Source organism: Lynx canadensis, chromosome F2, assembly GCF_007474595.2.
Source record: "Lynx canadensis isolate LIC74 chromosome F2, mLynCan4.pri.v2, whole genome shotgun sequence".
Classification (NCBI taxonomy): domain Eukaryota; kingdom Metazoa; phylum Chordata; class Mammalia; order Carnivora; family Felidae; genus Lynx; species Lynx canadensis.
The window spans coordinates 10,388,987-10,410,463 of NC_044320.2; the positions used below are offsets into that span (position 1 = coordinate 10,388,987).

General features: G+C 41.6%; 1 protein-coding gene across 1 annotated transcript in view; it reads left to right on the plus strand.

Moving 5' to 3' along the window:
- The window catches only part of LOC115506532 (peptidyl-prolyl cis-trans isomerase E-like), a 44,392-nt gene that overhangs the window by 21,412 nt on the left and 1,503 nt on the right, over window positions 1-21,477 (plus strand).

The window sequence follows — 21,477 nt, forward strand, 5'->3', positions numbered from 1 at the left end:
GATACCTTTTGTGTTTGTTATGATAACCAAATAATAATTCCTTATTTCATTCTATTTCCATATGTTGCAAAGATCTACGTAATTATTACAGATTAAAATGTATACCTTTCACCTATTACTACGTAGTTCTGCCTGAGCACGTTTCTGTATTTTGAACTGGTCCTAGTCTACCGCAAAGAAATAATACATAGAAGGATGTGTAGTGTGGAGCTGGTACTTAACAAAAATTCATTTCCTCCTGGATTTTCTCTTTTTCTATAGATGATATTCCTGTAGAAATTGAGCCAGCAGATCCTAAGGTTGCCTCTCTATTTAACGTCCCTGTGGTTTTATTCTTTTGAGTGCCAAGTGTATAATTGGATTAAGGGTATAATAATAAGAACACAAATGCACTAATTTCTTATCAATGATGGGCACCAGCTAGACTATATGAAGTTCCATTTCTTACCCAACACTATCATAAACACAATATTCCTAGCCAGTTTTCCTCATAGCTACAAAACAATGATAATTAACGTTCATCAAGCAACATTGAGGAAAAATACTGCAGCGTTTTCTGAATCATCAAAGGAATCAAATTCCCTTCAGTTAAGTTAAATAGTAATCAGTCCCCTGCTTTCTTTAAGATTGGTGAACGCTTTAGCCCTAACTAGCAGTTTGATTTTTTTAAAAAAATTACAACGTCCTTGATTTGGGGTAAACTTCTGCTTACAGCTATAATAGAATAACAGGCATCAGAGAGACTCATCTCCAATGGCAGAAAAACTGAGCAAACTATCTGAAGCAGTAATAGCTATATACTGGACAATAGCAGCTCAGGATAGTAAACTCTTGGAGAAAGAAACAAACAAACAAGTTAAGTCCTGTGGTTATTCTGGCTCGCTGCCTAGGAACAGCATCAGGGACACAGCTCAAGGAGTGGGAACCCCCCCAAAAGCCCGACAGACCCTCTTGGCTGGTCCTGCCCCTCTGAGTCCTTAAACCCAGCCAGTCTGCATCAAAGCGCAAGCCAGAGTCAGGCCTTCCCTTGAGTTACTGGAAGAAGTGACACTCCAGTCACAGAGCCAATTAAAGCTGAGCATCGTCCAAGAGGGCAAGGGGAGACAAGGCTGTGCATCTCCTGAAGAAATGATTTTCCAGAATAGACCAGCAAGGGCAGAGTGATATTGAAACACAAAGAACTGACACCGTGTGCCTGGACGATGTCAAAGTGACTATCTTGAGAGATCAATCCTCTGCTGATTCCTTAAGGACAGGTAACTCTTATATTTACATCACATCATCCAATGAAACCTTAGCACAGGGGGCATATATAGTTGCCGATATGAACCAAATAGGAAGATATATTAAGCCTTCATCCCAGAACGTGGATGGCAAAGTCTTAGTCACTCTTAATAAAACCTGAGGTTGGAGAAACCCTTGAGGCCTTGTAGGTAGATATATGAACTGGATAAAATGTGACCTTATTGCAGACTTGATTACAGTGTTCAGAATGACAAATCAGTTAAGAAGTTCCCTGATTATTAAAGAATAAAACAATTCCTCCCTGGATTTGCCACACACAGCCCCGGTAGACACAAAGGGTAGAAAGTACAAAAATATAAGAACATTTTCAGTGGGGGGAAATGTATGCCAGTTGAGAGAAACTAACTCAGAAAGTGTTGCTTACAAAATCAAGCTTGGGGTCCAGCCTGGTGCATTTCTGACTCGACCACAGATTAACTGATCTTGACTAGTTATTAAGCTTATCAAAACCTCAATTTACTCATTTGAAAAGTGAGGGCAAAAGGAACATCCAATCTCACAGAGCTGTGGGGAAGTTTATATTAGATCGCATGCTCTTAGTAGAGAGCCAACAAATAGTAATAATCATTCATCAACCACCCATCAAATAGCAAGGTTCTTCTATTTCTGCATCAGAACTCTGGTTCACATTCTGGATCAAGATTCAAAAAAAGCCACAATGGTTGTTATAACCATTGAGTCCTACAACTTTATAAATAACAGTTGGTCCTCAGGTACCTTTCGGAACGTGTGTGAAAATCAATGATATTAAACATTTGAGTCAATGCATTAACAATTCCTGTGAGCTCACCTAAGAATTCGGAGTTTCATTTTACAGACGGGGGCATTTGAAGCTCAAAGAGGATAGGCACTGTGTCTCAGCCTCTGGTGTGTGAGTCACTGTCCTTGGGTTCAACTCCCAGCTCCTACACCTACCAGTGTATGACCTTGGGCACATAAATTTAAATTCATCTGCAAACTGGAGATAAAGCTAGGCTCTCTATTCCTGGACTGCTGGGAAGTTAAAATGAAGTATTTCATATAAAGCTGTAGAACAGCACTGGGCACGTGGCAAGGACTTCATAAATATCAGCCATTGTCATTGTTATCTTATTCCCAGTGCCATGGCTGTCCTTCCTTCTAGAGCAGCAGTTCCCAGCGTGCAGTTATCTGCATCAGCAGCACCAACATCACCTGGGCGCTGGTTAGAAAGTTTAAAAAAATAAAAAATAACAAATAAGGCAAATTTTTAGCCCCATACTGGTTCTCTCGAACGAGACATTCTGGGGTAGGACCAGCAATCTGAGTACCAAGAACCCTACGGGTGCTAAAGTTTGAGGACCATTTTGATAAAGGGAATTTTGAGCATCTTCCTAGATACCTTCATTTTTCTACCTGTGAATGGGACGAGGCAGTAGCTGTAGAGCCCTCATCCATGTACTTACTTTAACATATGGATGGAGGGGCGCCTGGGTGGCGCAGTCGGTTAAGCGTCCGACTTCGGCCAGGTCACGATCTCGCGGTCTGTGAGTTCGAGCCCCGCATCAGGCTCTGGGCTGATGGCTCAGAGCCTGGAGCCTGTTTCTGATTCTGTGTCTCCCTCTCTCTCTGCCCCGCCCCCGTTCATGCTCTGTCTCTCTCTGTCCCAAAAATAAATAAACGTTGAAAAAAATTAAAAAAAAAAAAAACATATGGATGGAGAAGGTTCTGTAGGTCCTGTGTCCACACCCCTCTCCAGACATGTCAATGTGTACAAGATCTTGATTTATAGTTGGAGAAATTCTCTTATATAATGTCATAGTTATCATATACTTGCCCAGATTCATGACAATTGATACTTTGCTTCTATTTACCTACCGTATTGGGCTTTATGTTACATCAATCAATAAGACTGAGGAGAAGGGTGAATATATAACACAAATTCATTAATTAATATTTCCCATTCTTCCATTCCTCCTGACAACGTTTCCCAGAGGCACAGGCTTTAAATACTCTTTCTGGTCTTCCAGGAGGATGGAGAAACACACATATTATTCCACTGAAAATGCCCTCCGGACCTATAAGAAAGATCTCACCTGCAGTCAAGTATAAAGAAGAGATATAGATCATCAAACTAGAAAGTACAACACAATGGTGGGGGGGTTTTGCCCCCCCCCCCAATTTTTTTAATTAAAAAATTGATTTAAAAGTCAATTGGGAGTAGGGGCGCCTGGGTGGCTCAGTCGGTTGGGTGTCTGACTTCGGCTCAGGTTATGATCTCACGGTTTGTGAGTTGGAGCCCTGCATCGGGCTCTGTGCTAACAGCTTGGAGCCTGGAGCCTGCTTTGGATTCTGTGTCTCCCTCTTTCTCTGCACCGCCCCCCACCTTACTCATGCTCTGTCTCTCTCTATCTTTCAATAATGAATAAATGTTAAAAATTTTTTTTAAAAATCAATTGGGTCTAAAAACTTGAAATGAACAGATAGAAAGAAGGCAGAAGTCTTACTATCAGACAACCTTGAAAGATATCCGAAGGAAAAACCATCTCAAAATTCAAGACAGACCTGATTTTCAGTCCCATCTCCAGCACCAAAATCTTTGTCGCTTTGAGCAAGTCAATTGTCCATTCTGCTCTCCAAGATCGCTAACTAGAGGAAGAGGGATTCTTACACTGGCTATTAGCTATTGTCAAACTTTTAAGGAACTAATGAAGTTATAAATATAGCAGGATATCAAAATACCATCAGGAGGCACGATTTTATTAGCTATTTCAGGAATTTAGACAATAAGAAAGGTTTGTATGCAGTAGATTTGGAGTCAAACTTAGGCCCAAATTCTGGGTTCATCCCTAAGAAACTATGTTAGCTTGTAAGTTCTTCGATGTCTCTCAGCCTTATTTTTCACAATATTCCAACACCCATTTCATGGAGCTGTTACAATGTTTGATGTTACTTAGATGGCCTAGAGTTAATTGTGTGAGGCTCAGAGTGGATACTCACTGAAGATTAGGTATTATTGAAATGCATTAAATAGAATACTTAAGGCAAGGAAGGCAGAACAGAAAACTAATACTATGGTCCCATTTGTAACAACCTCAGTCTCCTACCCTCAGGAGTAGATTACTTATCATGGACACGGACATGAACTTGAGAATGTAAAGAAAGACTTGATTTCTTAATACTTAAAAATGTCCTCACTTCCTGTGAGGCAGGAAGTGTCCCTGCTTAACAGTAACATCTTCCCAGAAAAAAAAAGACTAAGAAATGTGAAAAAATCCAAGACATCAATCTTGGGGAACAATGAACAGGTGACTCTGGGCCAGTTCTTTAAGCTTTTGAAGCCCACTTTCCTTCCTGTTAAATAGATGCCCTGCCTGCCTCCAAAGTTAGTTGCGCAGGTCACATATAATAACGCGTTTATTTTTTTTTAGGTTTACTTATTCATTTTGAGAGAGAGAGACAGAGAGGGAGCAGGGGAGGGACAGAGAGAGGGTGACAGAGAATCCCAGGCAAGCTCTTCACTGTCAGCACAGAGCCCAATGCGGGGCTCAATCCAATGCACGGTGAGATCATGACCTGAACCGAAATCAACAGTCAGACATTCAACTGACTGAACCACCCGGGCACCCCAATGCAATCATGTGTTTCTAAGCTCTCAGGATACTGTCGAAAATCCTGATGTTATTGGGTTGTTGTTGTTATGGTGATGATGGCCGTGGTGGTGGCTACTGTTATTTTGGCCATTGCATTAAGAATTCTAGAAACAGGGGCGCCTGGGTGGCGCAGTCGGTTAAGCGTCCGACTTCAGCCAGGTCACGATCTCGCGGTCCGTGAGTTCGAGCCCCGCGTCGGGCTCTGGGCTGATGGCTCAGAGCCTGGAGCCTGTTTCTGATTCTGTGTCTCCCTCTCTCTCTGCCCCTCCCCCGTTCATGCTCTGTCTCTCTCTGTCGCAAAAACGTTGAAAAAAAAAATTTTATAAAAAAAAAATAAAAAATAAAATAAAAAAAAGAATTCTAGAAACAGGGGCGCCTGGGTGGCGCAGTCGGTTAAGCGTCCGACTTCAGCCAGGTCACGATCTCGCGGTCTGTGGGTTCGAGCCCCGCGTCGGGCTCTGGGCTGATGGCTCAGAGCCTGGAGCCTGTTTCCGATTCTGTGTCTCCCTCTCTCTCTGCCCCTCCCCCGTTCATGCTCTGTCTCTCTCTGTCCCAAAAATAAATAAAAAACGTTGAAAAAAAAATTAAAAAAAAAAAAAAAAAGAATTCTAGAAACATAAGACAGACAACATTCTAGCACTGTTTATAAATTATCCAAGAAGCCACAGCTGATCTCTATGGGCTATCACAATTAGGAGCCATAAGTCCTTTCGATACAAAACAGATTATGTATATATTAATAGAAGAAAAGATAAATGAAAGTCACAACATGTGTTTGTAAGTGAATAAGGTAGGCCTGCAAGCCTACTGGAATCACAGGCTCCATGGGATGGAAGGAGGAGTGTGGTTGATTACAAACAGTGTAATTTGTCAGCATTTTTCACTCTTCAGTTGTCCACATCCCTTGCAGTAAGAGTTTGCAATTTCTCCTATTGAAGATGCAGAGTCACTTCCCTACCCCTTCACTCTTGACTGGCTTTGTGTCTTATTTTGTTCGATGAGATGCAGTGAAGACTCCAATTTTAAGAATAGGGCCCAAGAGGCCATGAGTTTCTTGGTCTACTGGATCCCTCCTACTACTATATAAACAAATCCTAGCTAGCCTGCTAGAGTGTTAAAGACCTCATGGAAGGCACACGTTTGTCTTAGCCAGGACCATCATCAACCAGACTATAGCCAATCACTCCCAAACATATGATAGTTTTCAGCCCAGGTTAGCAAAGCCACTTGCACCCAGAGCAGCTGACTGCAGACACATGAGGGAGCCCAACCAAGACTGAAGGAACGATTCGGCTGTCCTCTAGACAATGTGAAAAATAATACAGACTTACTGTTTTAAGCCATTGAGTTTTGAGATGGTTTGTCACATAGCAACTACTAACTGATACAGGAACTTAGAAACTGTAATCCAATCTCCCACATGATGTTGGAACCCGGTCTCCAACATACCTGCCAAATGCTTACCTGGACTTTGTTAGATCGTGACTAGAAACCTGTCTTTTTTGATGTATGGACCCTCTCCTGCCATAGATCATTCTGTCTCTGAGCAGTTCTGACTGCTGCAAGGCTTTCCTTTATGTTGAACAAGGTTGGTACCATTAGATTTCTATCCCTGGATTTAGTCTTCCCCTTACGCTTGCCCCAGAGAGGTGGACTGGTTCATCTCCATTTCACCTAACTGAAAGAATTCTCAATTCAGATTACAACTAGAAATGTTTTGAGTCAGCCCCGTCTCCCGAGAGGATGAGAAAAGTTTGCTTTGCTGGGCCTGTTTTCACTTTATTCCTCTTGGTCTGGTTTCCGCCGTGAAAGGAAAATTAAAACATTCCAGAAAGTGTTTCCTTCACTGTTGAAGCCAAGAGATGTGAGAATCTTCAGAACTAAATCTGTCCTGGTGAAATGAAGGAAGGCAGCTTCCTCTGGATCAGAAATGAAGAGCCAGTAAAGACAATTAGTGAGTATAAACTGACTCTACGGACCTTTGAGAGGTGAGCGGGCCATCTAGACTGCTAAGTTCTTCATTGGGCTGTTTTATGGGCCAAGGAGAGAGGAGACGCATCCAAGGGTAGGAACTTCTGCTGGCCCATCTGGTGACCATTTCCTGAGCTATGCTAACCAAGGCAGCACCTTTGATTGTAGACTCGGCCTTACTGAGCAATCTCTCCAGTGTTCCTGTTCTCTGAGTCGAGTTCTGGACATCTCCTCATTCTGGTATCTGGAATGGAGAATTTCTCATCCCCTGAATTAATTTCCCCATTCATTCGTTTTTATGTTACCTGTGGCAGGGCACTTGACCTCTCCAATTATTCAGATCCCTCTTTTGTTAAGTAAGGGTCATTAGTACTAATTCATGAAAATGCAGTAAATATTAAATGTGATACTGTAGGTAAATCTAACAAAGAGCAATAGATATTCAATATCTGAAAACTGATGTTGGGATCAGCATTAGAATCATTGCTAATAATGATAGTATAGAGATTAACCTTTCAAGATAAATCAAAGCTGTATATAATCCCAAAGCTTTCAGTGTTGATTTTTCCTTTTTATAAAAGGCTCATATATCTAAGACTGCCTCAACACTGAGCTTATTTGAGTCTCAATGAATTTAGCGGATGAAGGGCATACATGGAAAATGGCAGGCTCCTCTAAAGACTTGCATATTCAGACATGCTCGAAGACAGCTCGAGGACTAAAGGAGCCCTGGGGGGGAGCTATTTGCGGAAGGACCAAGAGGCATCATGGAATATAATCTGTCTGGAGGGAAAAGAGAGACAGAACACGTGCGTCTGCTCCAAGGCAACAGGACAGGGACAAGGGATCGTGGTGACTCTGAAGCCAGCTCAGGAAATATTTTTAAATGTCTGACATCCTTGCTGTCATGAACGGACTCCTGGTTTTATAAAAAAAGAATTGCGATTAAATAAAGCAACCAACATGGACCACTGGAAGAACAAATAACAGGGGCACAGTCACCAGTTTCTAGAGAAAGGGTGCGTTCAGCAGAAGTGGGTTTTCTCTGTACCCCTCGCCATGTCCCTGGTAACACAAGTATGTGATTTCTACTAGTCTTTCGGCTTTACTGAGATATAATTGTGGTGATCATTTTGCAGCACATAAATGTATCAAAATGATATATTATACATCTTAGACTCACGCAGTGTTACCTGTGTATTGATCATCTCTTTACACATCTCAGGTGATTACATGAAAACAGAGACCTTATCAATAATGTAAATGAATACTGTAACTTTTAAATTAAATTTTTCCTGATTATATGAATGACACACGTGCTTTATGAAATTGTAAGAATAAAGAAAAGTATAAATAAGTTGGCTGGCATTTTTAAATTCACTTTTAAAATTAACACGAAATTCTTCTATGTAAACAGGATACATGAATCTTCCAGAATTATGGTACAATGACCAGTAAAACTTAAAGTAAAAAAACCTTTATTTTCAGTAGAATTTCACAAATAGTAACGTCCACATGCCAAAAATATTGAGCACTTGCTGCAAGATAAAGAAAAAACTAGATTGGATTCAAGACAGTGTCAACATGGCCAATAATTTGCCACATCTCAAAGAACAAGATGCTTAGGAATTACGAACAGGGACCCACACAATCCTGAGAGAGGCTCTGTATCATTCCCTTCGTGGAAAATATGACAGCCCCAAGTGGCAGAGTGGGAGATGAAGAAAAATCAGGGACTTGAGGAAAAATACCACAGTCCAAAAGATTCTGAAAATGGATAACTAGGAGAAAAAGGAGGAACCTTTCACATGCTTAAATTAATTTTTTCAAGAGTCAAGAGGACTTTGAATCTTTAAGAAGAGATCTTAGGGGCACCTGGTTGTCTCAGTTGGTTAAGCGTCCATCTTTGGTTCAGGTCATGATCTCGTGGTCTGTGAGTTCGAGCCCTATGTCAGGCTCTGTGCTGACAGCTCAGAGCCTGCTTCAGATTCTGTGTCTCCCCCTCTCTCTGCCCCTCCCCCACTCACTCTCTCTCTTCCTCTCTCAAAAATAAGTAAAACATTTTTTAAAATGAAAAATAAATTAAAAATAGAAAGAGAACTTGCAGTCATGAAAAGAAAATAATTTCATTTCAGGAAAGACTACAGGAGGTGAAAGGCACATTTATCATAGTAAAAGGACAGTGGGATCAGTACACATTCGTTGGGACTAAAAGACAGAACAAGTCACACATTGCGGCCAAATTCAATTGTGGCCAATTGAAGCCAACATAGGACACAAATTACACAAAAGGCAGAAGAAAGTTTATAACTTTAATGAGAAAATAACAACAATGATAAAGAACTTCCCCAGCTCAGAGAAAAATATGAAGCTTGCAAATGAAAACTACATACCAGGCAATGTTAGTGAAATAATACCAATCTCATAACACAATTTGTCTTGGTCCTTTTTAATGTCCAGCTATACATAAGAAAAATGTCCTTCAACCCCCTAGGGGGGGAAAGAACAACACAAAACAGCATCTCTACAGAGGAGCACAGGTTAATTTGGACTCAGAAGGCACCTCTACCAGAAGCGAACTTTTCTAAGTTTGACACAGTCTTCAGCCCTCCTTTAATCACGCATCGTTTCCAGTCACCCGGCTCCCCTCTCAGTGAATTGTTAGAGCTTGGAGAACCCAAGATGTGTCAAAGAGAGTGAAAAGAGTGTACAAAAGTAGTCGATACGCACAGCCAAACAGGACGCAGCTTCCTCTTCAGTGGGTTCTCTGAAGACTGGGAGAGGTAGAAACGTAGACAAAGATAAAACCAAGGGTGGAAAGCAGGAAGATATGCCCAGGTTGCAACTGGAACCCAGAGTACTGGTGTCTAATCAGATGGAGGGAGGCTGGGAGTGAGAAGGTTGAAGGAAAACCCTGAAACAGGCAATGCCTGAGATGCATTCAAAAATAGACGTAGGATGGATGGATGGATGGAGAAAGAAAGAAAGAAGAAAGAAAGAAAGAAAGAAAGAAAGAAAGAAAGAAAGAAGATAGGTGTGAAGGTTAATCAGACTACAAGGGGATGGGGAAGGGAGGGCAGCCCACACAGAGGACCAAGCCTGAGTACCACTGGAGGTTGTGCTCAAAGGAACAAGCACAGTTTGACAATTCTTACTCATGCCCACAATTTTCCAAAACTCCCTAAATTTCTACATCCTCATCTATGAAACAAAGACAATGCTAGGACTATTGTGAAAATCAATTAATGTAACCTTCTAAGACTAGTGCCTGGCACTCAGTGAGTATTTGTTGCTCTTACGGTGATGATGGGGGTCCTCTTTTCATCTCCATCATCAACATCTTCCTCCTCATCCTCACCATCCAGTCTGGTAGATGTGGAGAGTTATATTTTATTTCCCCTGTTGCCACTTCCGGCTTCAATGTAAGCAGCTTGAGCTACTTCTCTGTGCCACAATTTCCGTCTTACGAAAATAAAGCTGATCGTGTCTACCTCGTGAAATTCGTAGAGAAATTCAGTGACATCATAAGTGTAAAGTACCCGACACACAGAAGGGGGTTACAAGAACACCTGTCCTTTGAAGTACAAAGCACACAAAAGCACAAAGATCCAAGTACAAATACACTCAAGAGTTCGTCGGAACGCTATGTCTAAAGAACCAAGACATTCCTAGGATTCTACCCAACATCTTCAAATGGTCTGTCTCTACAAGCTTCCTCCTCTCTGTGATTCTTCTCAGTTTCATTCCTTAATTCTAAAAGTTGAGCACAAGAAACTCCCGGTTTTTCCAACTCACCAGGACCTGTCTCCCCTTGGCCTTCATGTTGGTGATGACCTGTTGTAGCATAGCCCATAATTCCCTGGGATCCCAGGACTGGACGAGGCTCCTCTCCTCAGGCCCAACGGGCCCTTATACCTCCATCACAACCTTTACAGCTGTTTGTGATCGTCCGATTGATTACTGGCATGCCACATTGGACTAAAGACGGCGGTGACAGGGTAAAAGCTGTTTTGTTCACCAGCACCGTCCCCAGAACGCAGAATATTGTCACCAAATAGTAGGTTCTCCACAAACTTTTGTACAGTAAATAATTAAACAAAAGCACTCCCGTTGAGTATTTTTTCTGGATCAGAGTAAAATCGAATTCAAAAAGAGTAAATTATTTTTTTTTTTTACCAATGTGTACGTCTGTAAATTCATCATAAACACCTATTCAAGTCATTCGACTCAAGGTTGTAGAATTGTTTTAATGGTCACGTTCAAACTCCACTGAATTTGTGATTTCTTGGGTTTTCTGCGAGTGTTTCTGTAAAGGCAGGTTTTGATGTTAGGTTTTCTTTAATTTTTATTAACAGTTACTAAGTTTTATTAACTATGTACACTTCCGCAACGTTCTATATGTTATTGATACTCATGTTGAAATGTTCCTTTAAATGGTATAAGTTCTTTTAAGATATGTCCCTACACTAAATTAATTTTCATCATATTAACAAAACCATATTAACAAAATTAACTTTTATAGAACTATGAGGTTAAAATCTGAAAGGCTTACTATTAAAAGTAATGTTAGAGAGCCACATAGTATTGTCCGTACATTTTCCCCTCCGTAGCTTTTATTTACTTTTTTCTTTAATAATAATCATCTTTCCCTTGCATTTTGGTAGAACCGCTCAAGTTTGCCAGGCACATTTTGTGTGCCATTGTCACTCTAGCCCCTTTCCTACCTCCAATAGGGGTTTTAGCTCTGCTGGTGAATTGTTGCTGTCTTTCAGCCCTTCCCGGTCTCTCTTAGCTCTCTTGTCTTCCCAGCCTGCTGTCTTTGCATGTCAACTAGCTGTCTGCTTAAGCCTTCCTGCTCCAGTTTTACAGAGGTCATCACTTCCTGCATTCTTTCAAAGCATTTAGTTCCCCAACAATTTCATCTAATTGCTGTAAAATATAGATATATATTGGTAGGTGCAAAGATCTCCTGGGTGTTCAGGATTTTTTTTTCACCAGTTCTACAGTAGATTTCATGTTTACTTTCCACTTTATTCACTTTCAAGTGCGATGAGATTTGTCTATACTGTGTTGCCGTACTATGTATCTATACACTAAGCGTTTGCCAGCCCTGGCTTCCAGGCACTGTTCATTTGGGTGACGGTTAAATGCCATTCTCAAAGAAGGAATGGAGATATTGCAACTCAAAAACCACCAGTAGGTCTGCTCAAGAGAGATTGCAGTTTTTCCTATGTTCACTATGCCGTTCATTGTCCTTTGAACCGATGGACTACCGTGGGGGCAAAAATCACAAAATAACCTGCTGACAGATCTCTTTTTCTGTTCCCATTCATGAGTCTTTCCATGAAGCGTTTCACCTTCCAAATACTGCATATCCAAATACTGTGTATTATGGACAATTGTCTTTTTGTTTTTCAGCCATAATTGTTTTTTTAGTATTTGTTTGTTTGTTTGTATGGGGATGGGTGTAGTCTAAGAATAAAACAATGTGGAGCACATTATTGTCTCCTAGGCTCTCTTGAGGTATTGAAAACACCATGAAGAACACAACAGACATAACCTCTGCCCTCCTGGAGTCCATAATTTACCCAAGATCCAGTTATTAAACACGTACAAGTATGACATGTTCCACATGTACTAGAGAGAGCTAACTGTAGACAAAGAAGAACAAAATAGAAACACTGGGAATAGAAGCTTCATGGTGACTGCTTTTGACAGAATATTCCACATAAGACAGGGCTCCTTTTCTGTTGGTTTAAACTTTTTATTTCAGGGACACAGACCATAAACTAAAGAATTTTCTGTGATTTTTTTCCAGAATGAATGGTAAATTTGATTTGGTTCTATGGACGACAGAGGCACTTGTTAAAAAATGTTTTTTCTATTATATTAATCTCTGGTAATCTGTTAAAAGTGATTTGGATTCCTGTAATTTTTAGTGGCTTTAAAATTTGATGCTGTTGACACATTTTATCTTTTTAAAATGCATTTTCATAGATATTTTTAGTGAAAAATTGGAAATAACTTCAGCAAGGAGTGTGAGCTAGAACCCATTTTAAAATTAAAGCGAGAAGTCATTTCGAGAGATGTTTAAGAGGCACATTCTACAGGGACTGGTGATAGATTAAATTGAGAGAGGGAGCTGTTTCACAAGACTCGGTTTTCGGCAAATAGGTGAATGTGAGCCCTAGGAGGAAGCCTGGGCTGGAAACAAGAACTTGAAAGTCATGTCGCAGCCAGTTGCCATCTGAAGGCCAAAAGTCAACTGTGGAAGACCCCAAAGCATGTATTCCCTTCACATGTTGAGTCTTGAAATAGGTCAAAAGATAACCCAAGTGAATAAAATTTTGCTCTGGGTGGCATGACTTAACACTCTTTAAAATAACAACGACTGTATTTATCCTATACCTTCCAAGGGTCTCTCGCATCACCCATTTTTCCTTAACCACAACTCTTGCTCCCATAGAATCCCATTCGCCTCGAATTCTGATGTGATTTATTAATTTGGAAGAAGCTGGTTAGTTTCCCAACATAATAAAATGGGGGCTTTAATAAGGAAGGGACGTGACAGCCAAGCAAGGTGCACCACGAAGGGCCCTGGGACTTCCATCTACTTCTCACCCCACCCCTCCCCTCCTTCCCTTTCACTTCCCAGAATCTCATCTCTTGCCACCCCTAACTATGAGTGCCTCCTTACTGGTCTCTCATAATCTTGGTTTACTCCTTTCTCATCCATTCCTCGTCACCTATGAGATTTGTGCATTTGTTTCTCCTAAAGCAGAATAAAGAGGTCAAGGCTTGGTTCTCGCCTTAACCATCGGGGGAAATCACAACCTTCCCCACAAAGTTTCTGTATAAAATGGGAAAAATTAGATTGCCTTGCCTTGCCTCCTCCATGATAGAAAAGAGTAAAGGAGACAACATATGTGAAGGTAAACACAAGTTCTACACACGTGATGGTACATCGCACTAGTTAGGGTAACACCGGCAGAGTGTAAGAGAAGCTCTGGTGTCTTAATAGCTTATCAAAGTAAGATTTCTTTTTCCCTCCAGCAGGTAGGATTTACAGTGGTCCAGGGTCCCTGGCTTCTTTCTACCCAGCCTTCCCCAGTGCCTCATAATTCTTCACTCTGCCAGCAAACAAGAAAAAGGACTGGAAGAATCACCCATGGGAAGCTTTTAAGGGCGAGGATTGCCAATCGTGTATATCACTTCCAAGCACACCCAGTTGGCTAGAACTCAGTCACGTGGTCATACTTAACTGGAGGGTTGGGAAATCTTGTTTAGCTGTTTATATAGGATGAGAAAGAAACGGACTTTGGTGAACACACCGCAATTTGTGATTTCTTGACGTTCCTATAACTCTACTGGATGAAGGGGGTACCAATGTAATAAATACCTTTCTTAAAGAAAGTCAGTCATTGGGATGAGCCAGACATACAAATAACCAACTGGAACTTAGGATAAGATAAATGCTAAGTTTTAGGTTCAAAGTGCTAATGGCTTGTAGTGCACCAGAAATTACCAAGAGCCTACTAAGTGCCACAGCCTTTTCTGAGTACTTATTTTCTTTTAGGTACCATCCTTCTATTTACAGAAGAGAAATACTCAGGTTCAATTAAGCTGGACTCGTCACCAAGCTCCAAATGACTATATGTAATGGTGATCTGCACTCAAGCCCAAGATGAAGGAGGAATTGATTTTGCCCGGTTATTTGAGGGAAGAATGTTTGACAGAAGAAATATTTCAAAGTGGTCCTCAAGGAGAAGCCCATAACTGACAGGGTGAAAATTTTAAAGAGTAAGTCAGAACTTGTTACTCCCAGCTTAACAAACCACTAACGCCTCCATCACACTTGGACTGCAATCCAACTCCTCCTTGCATTGACTAGCAAAGTCTGTATCTGGTTGGTGACCATCCCTATGACCTCATTGTGTCCCACGTGCCCCAAGTCATCACCATCATAACCCACTGTCTCTTCCTCCGATGTGTCAAGAGTACCTTAGGGCCTTTGAAATAGCTATTTCCTTTGCCTGGAGTGCTCCTGGTCTAGACTTTCATGGGTCTCCAAGAGTCTTTTCCTGACACTTCACTGTTCTCTATTCTCCCAACATTTATCATTATCTGATATCTTTCTCTCTCTTTCTCTCCCTCTCTCTCTCTCTCCCTACTTATTCCCTCCCTCCCTCCCTCCCTCCCTCCCTCCCTTCCTTCTTCTTTCCACTCTCTCCCATCAGCATGCCGGCCCCTTGAAAACATGAAGCTTCCCTACTCTCTTCACCGCCAAACTAAAACAATATGGCTCAGAAATTACTTGTCGAATAAATGCGTCCTATTTTGACAGGTTGAGAAATGGGGAGAATAAAGATATTAGAGACTGAGGGTAGCTTCAAGAGCCAAGGCAAGTTATATGTCAGCCTAAGGGGTCATGCACGTTCATACCTCACCTTTTCCTCTTAAGTCTGACTATGACATATTCTCCTGTTTTATAAGATCCAGGGAGTCTGTTCGTGGAATATAACATGCTGTTGGTGGAAGATTGTGTACAATGGCTGGTACTTGTTCTTTCAAAAAGACTTAATGATGGTTGGGAATGCTCCCACAAAGGGCAAAGGCCAGCAGAGACTCTTGTACAATTCCAGACTCAAAGTATGGGGATTGCTCTGCCTTGAGATATTAAGTTGAGAAGAGGTGGAAACAAAATCTGGAGCAGTGTGGAGAAAGGAAACATAGTTTCATTCAGCTAAACCCAACATCCTATCCTCAGGCTCCTTTAAAGCTAGAAAGAGGGCACATTTAGGACAAATAAAATATCATAACCCTCCATTGGCATAACACTAGGTTTATAAGATGCTTTTTTCTTTCATATTTCTTCAAAATCTGCACACAACATCTGTATGGTGGGTATAATTATTCCTATTCTATAAATTGAGTATATCAGGGTTCTGATGGGCAGTTTGCCTAAATTCCTTGAGGAAAATAATCCTGTCTAACTCATTCTTTTCGTGTTGTTTGTAAAGTTAAAAAGGGGGGGGGGAGAAGAAAAAGAAAGAACAATAAAGGTCTATGGAACTGAATTGGATAAAACTCAGATGAATCAGAAATAGGTTTCCTAAGAATGCCTTGCCACTGGGTACCCATTTCTTCATCATTAAAGGTGAAGAGAAATAATTCACTTCTTTTTTTTTGCCCCGAAGTCCAAAACGCCCTCAGCCCTGAAAAAATAATGAACAGAGTGAACTCAGAAATTTAAATTGCAACCAAAAAGATGTCAATGTCTCTAAACTGAGCCTGGAGGAAATTGGTCTTAGAAGGAAAGAAGATTGAGAGCTCCTTGTTTCAACATCTTGGCAAGATGACGGAATAACATAAGATCCTTTTCCTCAAATCAACCCTGTAAAATCAAAACAAGGAGAGGGAAGCAGCAAACCCAAAACTGTTAGTTTCGGTTCTGGCCAAGGCTGAGTAAGCACGCTCCGTCCTGTCTCTCCCGCTCCACGCAATGAACAACCCCAGACAGAATGCACGGAGTAGCGATCTGAAGAATATTTATAAAAATAAAATAAAAGCGGTAGCAGGCAGATTGGGGAAGGAAAGCAGAACTCGAAATAACACCAAGCCAGTGATGACTTTCCTCTTTTTCCTCCTCCAGTATTTCTGAGCCTGGATTCAAAGACAGTCTGAAACCCGTAAGTGTGCACCAGATGTGAGCTCTGTATTACTTTGCTAGAACTATCAGAGCACAGTACCACACCCTGGGTGCCTTAAGAAAAAAGACAGAAATGTATTATCTCACAGTTCCGGAGGATAGAAGTTCAAAATCAAGTTGTAAGCACTGCCAGTTCCTCCTGAGGGTCGTGAGGGAAGGATTTACTTCAAGCCTCTCTTTAGCTTGCAGATGGCTGTCTCCTTCCATCAGCTTCCCTTTATATGTACTGACATCCAAGCTTCCCTGTTCGTAAGGGCATCAGCCACACTGGATTAGGGGATCGTCCTAGTCCAGTGTGGCTGAGTTACTTACATCTGCAATGATCCCATTTCCAAATAAAGTCGTGTTCTGACGTGCAAGTGTTAGGATGTCAACATATGAATTGAGGGTGGGGGTACAATTCAACGTGTACAAAGATTAAAAATAACAACAATGATAACCTTCTCTTTCTGGTCCAAGGAAGAGATAGGAAAGAGGGTTCCTACGGGTCAGAGAGAATAGTAGAGTCCCCTGGTTTTGTTTTGGTTTTGTTTTTCCTTCTCTCCCAACCCAGTCTCCAGGCAATCCCATGACATTAGTAGTGGGGGGACTGGCAGAGGAAGGCTTACTGACCAGGAAACCATTGCACTAAGGGAGTGGGAGGTGTTCCTTCTTACCATTCCATATACCCTGGTTCTTTGGCCCCTGATGTCTCAGTATGAGGAAGTACATGGCAAAGCTGGGAACCTACAGTGTCCTTTCCTAGACAGAAAAGAAAGGTGGGACTGTGGTGGACTCGATCAATGAATGGGATGGATTTGGGGAGACAGAATGTGTCTGGAAAATAACCAAAGGGAAATAAAGGGGTGCCATAAAAGGTATGAACCCTTGAACTCTTGGGCTCACCTTCAAGCTGTGCATTCATGGAGCTTGGTCTTAAACTGCATACAAAAGACTTTGAGAATTGAACAACGGGGTAAATCCTCACCCAGCTCCCAGACTGGCCACTCCATGATACACACATGGGACAAATCTAAGTGGTCCTTCAAAGGCTTTGAAAATTAAGCCTACATTTGGAACCGCAGCCCAGAGAAAAGGACAGTAGGAATTTGTGACCTTGAACTAGGACAATTCCTCGCTGAAACAAATAAAAAATATTCCCTATAGGATTTAAATGAGATTTAGGCCCTTGCAATATTCAAAATGTCCAAGATATAATCCAAAATTATAAACATGAAGAATGAAGAAACTATAATATCTTGTAAGGAAAAAAAAAGTCAACTGTAGATGTTAACCCTGAGGTGATAGAGATGTTGGAATTCTTATAGACAGAAGACTTCCGAGCTGTTAATTTAACCATGCTCCACAAAGTAAGGGTAACCACTTTTGAAATAAAAGAAAGAACATGTAATTAGATAAATAGAAGTTATAACAAAGGATCAGCTGAAAAATAATACTTTTCACTGAATGGGCTCAGTAGCAAATTAGAGATGATAGAGAAAAAGTCAGTAAACTTCATGCTACCATCAGTAAAATCAATAAAAATTATCGAGTTTGAACAACAGAGAAGGAAAATGACTGAGAAAGAAAAGGAGCCTTAGGACTGTTAAGATCAAAAAGGCTAAGCTCCAGATGGAAAAGAGAAAAAATACGAGGAAGAAAAATATTTTAAAGAGATAACGGCTAATATCTTCCCAAATGTGGCCAAAGACTTAAAGTTAAGTAATAATTGTAACATTGCATTATTTTTTATCGTTGTTGCTCTTGTTAAGGACATCTATTGAGCACTTTGTTCCAGGGATCTGTTTTAAGTTCTTTACATACTTATTTAGTCATCAAGGAGTAACACATAGAAGTTCTCACCCAAGATCACAGAGGTATTAAGTGGTAAAGACAAGAAACATATCCAAGAAGTATGTGTCCAAAGAACAAGGTCTTAGCCACAATGTAACACACTCTCCGGCTCATCTAGTGGGTGGATCTCTCCTCCTCTGCATTTAGATTCTTGTGTGTGTGTGTGTGTGTGTGTGTGTGTGTGTGTGTTTACATAAAGCAATATATTTTATAACATATAATACACGCTACATTGTATATGTATGTATATCATGTATACACACACGCTGAATAAAAGTTTGAAAGGAGTGGATGGTAGCAGACAATTGTCACATGTGCTGTGGCTCGGAAATCACCTGCACTCTTCCCGCTGCTTTCCAGAACCTTCTCCAGATGTTCAAGTCTTGCCATGAGGCTCACTAATGAATGAGGTATGAGGACACTTCTTACCCAAGCGCACACATGATGCTTTTGGGAGGAAACAGAGTACGCGGGCCGGTCATCCAGAAGGTTCACGGCAGTGGCCTTCAGAGGGAGGGCTGTCCTTAAGCAGTGAGACATGGCAGGTGCCGTCCCTGAGGGCTGGGGCAAGTGTGGTGAGTGAGAGCCGTGGGCCCTGGCAGAGTCCTGGGAGGCAGCGAAAATGGGAAAAATTGGGTGCTGTGAGAAGTAATCCCAAATACACACTGTATGTTGTCCTAACTCCTTTATCGCAGGACTGTGAAATTAGGTCTGCAGGCTAAATCAAGAATCATTTTTCTGTGAAACTTCAGTGGAGTCTAAATTTTAGAGTTTCTGTGGAAGCCAGAGTGTATGTAGATAATCTGTACCTTTTTGTCCCTCGCTAGACAGTACAGGGAAAGGAGCACTTTAACTCAGAGCTGGCAGTCCGGGATCGTTCATTCCTTGGCCCGGTGACTTGAGGAAGGTCGCCGCAAACTCCACACCCGAAAAACAACCCAGTGAAGAAATGGGCAGAAAACATGAATAGACACTTCTCTAAAGAAGACATCCGGATGGCCAACAGGCACATGAAAAGATGCTCAACGTCGCTCCTTATCAGGGAAATACAAATCAAAACCACACTCAGATATCACCTCACGCCAGTCAGAGTGGCCAAAATGAACAAATCAGGAGACTATAGATGCTGGAGAGGACATGGAGAAACGGGAACCCTCTTGCACTGTTGGTGGGAATGCAAACTGGTGCAGCCACTCTGGAAAAGGGTGTGGAGGTTCCTCAGAAAATTAAAAATAGACCTACCCTATGACCCAGCAATAGCACTGCTAGGAATTCACCCAAGGGATACAGGAGTGCTGATGCATAGGGCACTTGTACCCCAATGTTTATAGCAGCACTCTCAACAATAGCCAAATTATGGAAAGAGCCTAAATGTCCATCAACTGATGAATGGATAAAGAAATTGTGGTTTATATACACAATGGAACACTACGTGGCAATGAGAAAGAATGAAATATGGCCCTTTGTAGCAACGTGGATGGAACTGGAGAGTGTGATGCTAAGTGAAATAAGCCATACAGAGAAAAACCATATGGTTTCACTCTTATGTGGATCCTGAGAAACTTAACAGAAACCCATGGGGGAGGGGAAGGAAAAAAAAAAAGAGGTTAGAGTGGGAGAGAGCCAAAGCATAAGAGACTCTTAAAAACTGAGAACAAACTGAGGGTTGATGGGGGGTGGGAGGGAGGGGAGGGTGGGTGATGGGTATTGAGGAGGGCACCTTTTGGGATGAGCACTGGGTGTTGTATGGAAACCAATTTGACAATAAATTTCATATATTGAAAAAAAAAAGAAAGAAAGAAACAGGCCGGGAGCTTCCTGCAGACTGGCTCCTGCTAAGGGGACCGTAATCCGCAGGCGGCTTCCCCGTTGGCACGACGTGTCCACACATTGTTCCTTTCGGTCGTTAACACAGGACTGCGATGTGGATGCCAGCATCCTGTTTCCCGACACGGCCACATAACCCAAGGCGTCGTGCCTTTAGATTCTTAATGGCAGTTACTTTGTTGTGCTGCACTGTTATTTTGTTTTTCAATTACGTGCTCTTGGTGTGGTGTCAAATATACGGATGCGCAAAAAATTTGAGGGAAGGGAAGCACCTGGGTGGCTCAGTCGGTTAAGCATCCAACTATTGGTTTGGGCTCAGGTCATGACCTCACGGTTTCATGGGTGTGAGCCCCGCATCAGGCTCTGGGCTGGCCCCATGGAATCTGCTTGGGAGTCTCCCTCTCTCCCTACCCCTCCCCAGCTTGTGCTGTTTTTGTCTCTCTCGAAATAAATAAGTAAACTTTTTTTTTTTATTTGAGGGGGAAAAGGATAAATACCTATACTACAGGGTTGTCTTAGTCTGTTTGGGCCACTATAACAAAAATACCATACACCATATGCCTTGTAAACAATATCATGGAGGTTGAAGTCCAAGATCAGTGCCAGCGTGGTTGGGTGAAGGCTCTTTTCCGATTGGAGACTTCTCATTGTGCTCTTGTGTGGCAGTAGGGGAAAGGGAGCTCTCTGGGGACTCTTTTATAAGGGAACTAATCTTGTTCACGAGGCACCAGCCCTCATGATTTCATCATTTCCTGAAGTTTCCACCTCATAATACCACCACATTGGGCGTTAGCATTTCAACTTATGAATTTAAGGTGGGGAGGGGGCTCATAAACATTCAGACCATAGCCAGGGTGAAAGTTGGTTTTTTTTATGATTTACGATCTAATAAGACTGTAAATTTCTTAATGGAAGATATTCTGCTGATATTCTTATATTCCAAAGTATCTAATATGCTTCTGGTACATATAGCTGCTTAATTTAAACAATTTTGTGGTTTAACGAAATAGGCATAAGTCTCCATAATTTCCACACACACACACACACACACACACACACACACACAAAACAATGTTATAAGAAGATGTTCTGTTTCTACCTCTAACTAGTTTCCTAATCTTGGGAAAGTCACTTAATCTTTGAAGCCATGGCATCTTTTCGTAAACCAAGGAGAAAGCATTCCAATGCCCAACTAGAGTATATTGTGAAGAGTGCTGAGGT